The sequence below is a fragment of the Lycium barbarum genome, chromosome 2 (assembly GCF_019175385.1).
Source record: "Lycium barbarum isolate Lr01 chromosome 2, ASM1917538v2, whole genome shotgun sequence".
In the NCBI taxonomy this organism is placed as follows: Eukaryota; Viridiplantae; Streptophyta; class Magnoliopsida; order Solanales; family Solanaceae; genus Lycium; species Lycium barbarum.
The window spans coordinates 130,692,379-130,698,427 of record NC_083338.1 but is presented as its reverse complement, the minus strand read 5'-3'; positions in this window follow the sequence as shown (position 1 = coordinate 130,698,427).

Below are 6,049 nucleotides of genomic sequence, written 5' to 3'. Positions count from 1 at the left end.
AGGCTAAAATCTGAATCTAAATACAGCACACAAGTCATTGATATTCAGGAAACTTATAGTTCTCATGATATGCAATTAATTTAGTATGTTCATAATCAGTTTCTTTATAATATATCTCAACAAAAAGAGAAATAAGCTTCCAATAAGATTAGTGAATCCTTATCCAATGTGAAAGATCATTTACCATACACCAGATTTATGCTTAGCATGGTCAAGCCCTTAATTCATTTAAAGAAAATGTTTAATAATTGATTAAGCCTAGGATAGCCTCCTAATCATCTTGATTTAACTAAATCAATCTTTGGTTTCAAGTGAGAATACACAAACATGATATACATCAAATAATGATTCATTTTGTAAGCTAATTCTTAACTAAATAGCCAGACAACTTCAAAAGTCTAGACGTGGTGAACACTCAAAACTTCATAGATAGACACTTAAACTAAGGCACTCAAATGAAATGCAAACAGAATGAACAAACGTTTACTGGACTGAACAGCTGAACAAAGCATATATGCGACAAAAACTGACAAAGACTGACTGACAAAGCCAATGAGCACACCAATTCGAGTCTGGTTTATACTAGATAGGTCTGTTACGATTGGAAAAAATGAACTAAACAATCCCTATTAGCTGAGTACTCATCTAGACAGATCAAATGTTTCAATTGTAACAGCTGAGTACTCATTAAGATATTGCTAATCTTCACAGATTTAAAACTAAAGAAGCCTCGATACTATGTTGAATATTGTTTCAGACATATAAACCTAATCTAATTAAAAATATTTTAAACAAAGCACATAAAGAACACATAATGCAACATTATGGTAGAACTATCCTACAAAAAGAAATGATTCCCAAACTTGGCATGTCGTGGTTAGACTTGGATCCTTCTCTCATTATCACGTTACACACATAATATGCTTGTTGGTCGTTGGGTTATGAAACCCGTCGACAATTTGGTAGATTTTCTAATTGTAGAGTCGATACCAAGGACCGACCCACCTAAGGCTTATGCATGCATGACTTAAATAGAATTGGTGGCATAGCTCTATCTTAAGTTTTCTAAGATTTGGCTTACTAGACACAAGGCTCCCCCAAGCGGACAACTTGGGAGTGGAAAGTCTGTGGCCGTCGACTGCACCGCCGATCGACTAAATCCACAAGATCGATCCAACTAGAAGGGTAATTTAGTAGTGCACGGGCGCGAACCGCGAAGCCGCTTTAAGTGTGTGAATATGTGTGAGTTTTCCAGGAGTGGAAGAAATATGAACGGAATGCCAATTAAAGAAAGCAGTAACATATTATTACATAGAAAATTTCACATAATAAAACAATTACTTAAAACATAAGAGAAACAAATAAGGCAACAATAAAGGCAAAAAATAAAATAAAAAACCAAACATCCAACAAATCAATTATTAACCTAAGTTGTTATGGTCAAGAACCTAATTAATCCCCAGCGGAGTCGCCAAGCTGTTATACCCCATTTTAACCGGGTTGAAACGAAGTACAACATATTGGAGATTCCTATATTGCTTCGTTTAAAGAGTCGCCACCTAATTGATTTTACGGTGAATCAGGACACCTAATCATTAACTAAGGTAAAGTTAAAACTAAACCTCCGTTAATGGTCTGCTTAACCAATGTGATTCTGGGTAAGGGTTCTATATCATTCTAAAGGGAAGGGGTTAGGCATCCTTTAGAATCCATTAAATACGGTTATCCGGCCAAACTTAGGTTAATTAATTAAGATTTAAAATTTAAGAAAATAGCCTTGAAAAAATAAAAAGAAAAAGGATAACTTATAATTAACAAAATTTAAAATACTATTATGTGAATGATGCACTCTATATGGTGAAACTAAGTACTTAATGTTCAGAGCGGTAATCCTAAATGATAGAATCTACCCCTTTCTAATCCTACATGAATCGTAGGTTCTCCACCTAATTTTAAACCGCACACAATCCAAAACACAGACAAAATTAGCAATCATAAAGATGGATGAGAGGAAATGAATGATAAGAAAAAGAGAATAAAATGTTGTAGGAGATCTCTGACGAGTTTCGCCTGCCTGAGGTGATTTAAGAATTGCGACACGAGATGACTCTATGGATGGGTGTGCCGAGTCTCATCTTGAGACTTTATTTTGATAAAGTCCCGAATTAAGACTCCGTTTGCTCCGATGTGTACATGTAAGAGAAAGGGGAAAAGAGATAAAGATTAGCATCCGATTATGACAAAGCTATTATTGTTCTAAGAAAAGTAACAGATTAATTAGGTACAAATGAACAGACTCTTTGGTGCACAATATACCATCAGCTCTTATCTAAGGGAAATAACAATCAGCACAGCAACTATGACATAATCAACTTTAAGAAGCCATGGTATTATGCCAGACATCCTGAACATTTAATACAACATATTGAAATCCTTACTAGCTCGCTTGATCAAACAACATCTAAATCCGCCTACTTAATCAATTCTAACAAAAACAACCTGTAAATCATGATTAACTAGAACACGACCAATATATATAGTGCACACCCAGCATAAACAGCCTAGACCAAATGACTTCTAAAGCATGTTTATACGAGCAGACTAAACATAGTATACTGTCCAATGAATGCAACAACAAACTAATCACCACTATAAAATTAGTTCACATAATCACTAATTAAGTTACTAGTTAAATTGATTCATATAATATTTACTCCTTTTCAATCTAAAATCAAGATTGAACACAAATACGACTCAACACGGACCAACTATTCTAACACATATACATATGTTTAGACTACGTACACAAATCACACAGAAACAGTAAAATGAACTAACACCGAAAAAAAAAACATTATTTAGCTAATTAACTCATCACATGAACATCCTTAATCACAAAAAAAATGGCAAATTTAAGCTAACACATAGCAACTAAAGAAACGAGAAAAATGCAAAAAATAGATGAAAAGGGGAATTACCTGCTTCGGGTGCAGCGAAGTGAGGCGCGGGGTCTCCGATTCACACTCGAATATTATCAAATCCGAGCTCGCGGTGCTCGAATTCACAGCGACGACAAGACAAGCAAGTGCAAATTGGATCTAGTATTTTGACCCAATATTAGAACAAGATTTCGGCTGCTAAAGAAACTGATTTTAAGGAATTCTACGCGGCTAAAAGGACTTGTATTTTAGAGATTTTTTTGGGATTTCGAAGAAAACAAAAGAAAACTCGTTTCGGAACTTGATTTTCAAGGGGGCTTTCTATTCCAGCTCTAATTCTTGGGGAATTTCGTGACTCCAAAAAAAACCTCCCCCTTTTGCAATTCAACTAACCACTATTTATAGGGTTTTTGCTCTTTTGGCGTTGAAGAAAGAGGGAGGAGCGGGAGAGAGAGAAGAGTGGGGGACAAGCGGGGAACAGGGACAAGTGGAGGAAGCGGAGAAGAAGGAGGAAAAGGGGGAGGGGTGTGCACGGCGGAAGAGGGGAGATGAAGGGGAAAAGAGGGAGCGGGAAAAGGGGGTGCGGCGGTGGGAATGACGAAATGAAGGGGAAACCCCTAAAAGGGTTTCCCTTATTTGGCTGAAGAATGAATTGGACCCGGTCCATTTGTGGACCGGGTCAAATTTTAGACTGGGTATTAAAAGAACGGACTATTAAATTAAACATGGACTGATCTAAAAAAAATTGAGATAAAACATATGGTCTAGTCCAAAAAATATTAGGAATTAATCGGACTTTGATTTGTGGTCCGGTAAGTCAAAATACGGACTGAGTGCAAGAAATAGTTTGGCTTCTAAATTTGAATAAGAGACACATTTTGATTGACGATGTACTAAGGGTGCCAGAATATCACCTAATACGGAAATATGTAATTATAAAAAAAAGATCCGGGTAAAAATTATATGATGTCGCAAATGACCGTGCTATAATATTTAATGACAAACGCTATCATTTAAATGTGCGAAATAAATGCGATGTGTGTGCGGAAGTTGGTAGAAACGTCGAGAAATGCAAGTTTCAATAATACTAAATAATAGTAGCAAATAAATAGCGGTAGTAATACTGCTAATAATGATAACAATAATGATAATGCTGATAATAATGGTGATAAAAATAATAATAGATATAATAATAATAGTACATAACAAATATTGATAATTAATAACAAATAACAATAAGAATAATGATAATAATTAATAATAATAATAAGTATGGTAGTAATTAATAATAAAAAAATGACAATTATTGATAATAACAAAAATGATAATAAATTAATAATAATAACAGTAATAGTGGTGATAATAATGATAATAATAATAAGAAATAATAATGATGATAATAATAATAATAAATAACAATTATTGATAAAACAATGATAATAATTAATAACAAAAATAACTATGATAATGATGATTAATAATTAATAACAAAAATAACGCTGATAATAATGATTAGTAATTAATAATAATAGTAACAACAACAATAATAATAATAATAATAATAGTAATAATGGAAATAACAAGAATAATAATAATTAATGATAATTAGTAATAAATGATAATTTAAGAATAATAATAATAATAATAATAATAATAATAATAATAATGATAATAATAACTGCAGTAGAATAAAAACGTGGGTGTTAATAAAAGACAAATAATTATAGTAAAATTTAAATGCATATTTTTTAATTTCTCAAAATACCAGAAGTATAAATAGGTATTTCGGAGGAGAGGCGGGACAAAATTGGGTGTCAACAGTAACAACATGGATGAAAATATCTAAACTATTACAGATCCATCACCGATCAGATGATTTATTTTTCCTTTAGGGAGTTCAAAGAAATCTGCCACATCTAGATGCATGGCCTCAACACTATCTTCAGAAATAAAATTTACTTCGACATTCTTTTCTGCCTTTTTGAGGAAGGCTTGATAAAGCTCAACTAGATGCTTTGGCGTACAACAGGTACGTGACCAGTGCCCATTTCCTCCACATCGGTAGCATTTATTTTATGAATCTTTCTTTTGCACAACTTCATGCTTTTCATCCTTCTTTTTACAGTGCTGGTGGTGAAGGGTATTATTTGGTGCAAGACGAGAATCATGATTAAAATTTCTTCATCGACCACGGCCATGACCACGACTGGGGCCACGACCTCTTCCACGCCTAGAATGACGAAAATTTGCCTCATTCACTTCAGGGAATGGGGCAGTACCAGTAGGTCGGCTTTCATGATTTTTCATTAATAATTCATTATGTTGTTCAGCCACTAGAAGATGTGAGATTAGATCAGAATATTTCTTGAACTTCTCTCGGTATTGCTGCTGCAGGAGCATACTCAAGGCAGGAAAAGTGGAAAATGTTTTCTCCAACATATCATGATCAGTGATATTTTCACCATATAATTTCAATTGAGAAATAATTTTAAACATGGCAGAATTATACGCCCAAATGGATTTAAAATCTTATAGCCTCAAATGGATCCAATCAAAACGTGCTTGTGGAAACACAACCATCTTCAGGTGGTTATATCTATCTTTTAAATTATTCCACAACATAAGAGGATCTTTAACAGTGAGATATTCCATTTTCAAGTTGTCATCAAGGTGATGGCGAAGGAATATCATTGCCTTGGCACGGTCGATGCCTAAATTTTATCTTCGACGGTGTCTGCCAGACCCATTGCATCAAGATGAATTTCGGCATCAAGAACCCAAGACAGGTAGGTTTTACCAGATATATCTAAGGCAACAAATTCACGTTTAGAAAGATTTGACATTAATTAAGAAAAAGAAACTCAATACCTTCGGGGCTTTCAAAGTATTTGCTCGAGATGACAGAATCTCGTGCTGATAACGTGTTATAAAACTAAATAATTGCAAAGAAAAAAAGCTTTAGAGAAAGAGGGGAAACTTTATATTTCACTTCTTATTTTTTGATGTCTTTAATACAAGAAAACACACTCCTATTTATAAGAGGAAATAAGTGAATTTGGTGGCCATAAGAGACAACTTGGTGGTCACACATACTAGGTGGCCAAGTATTT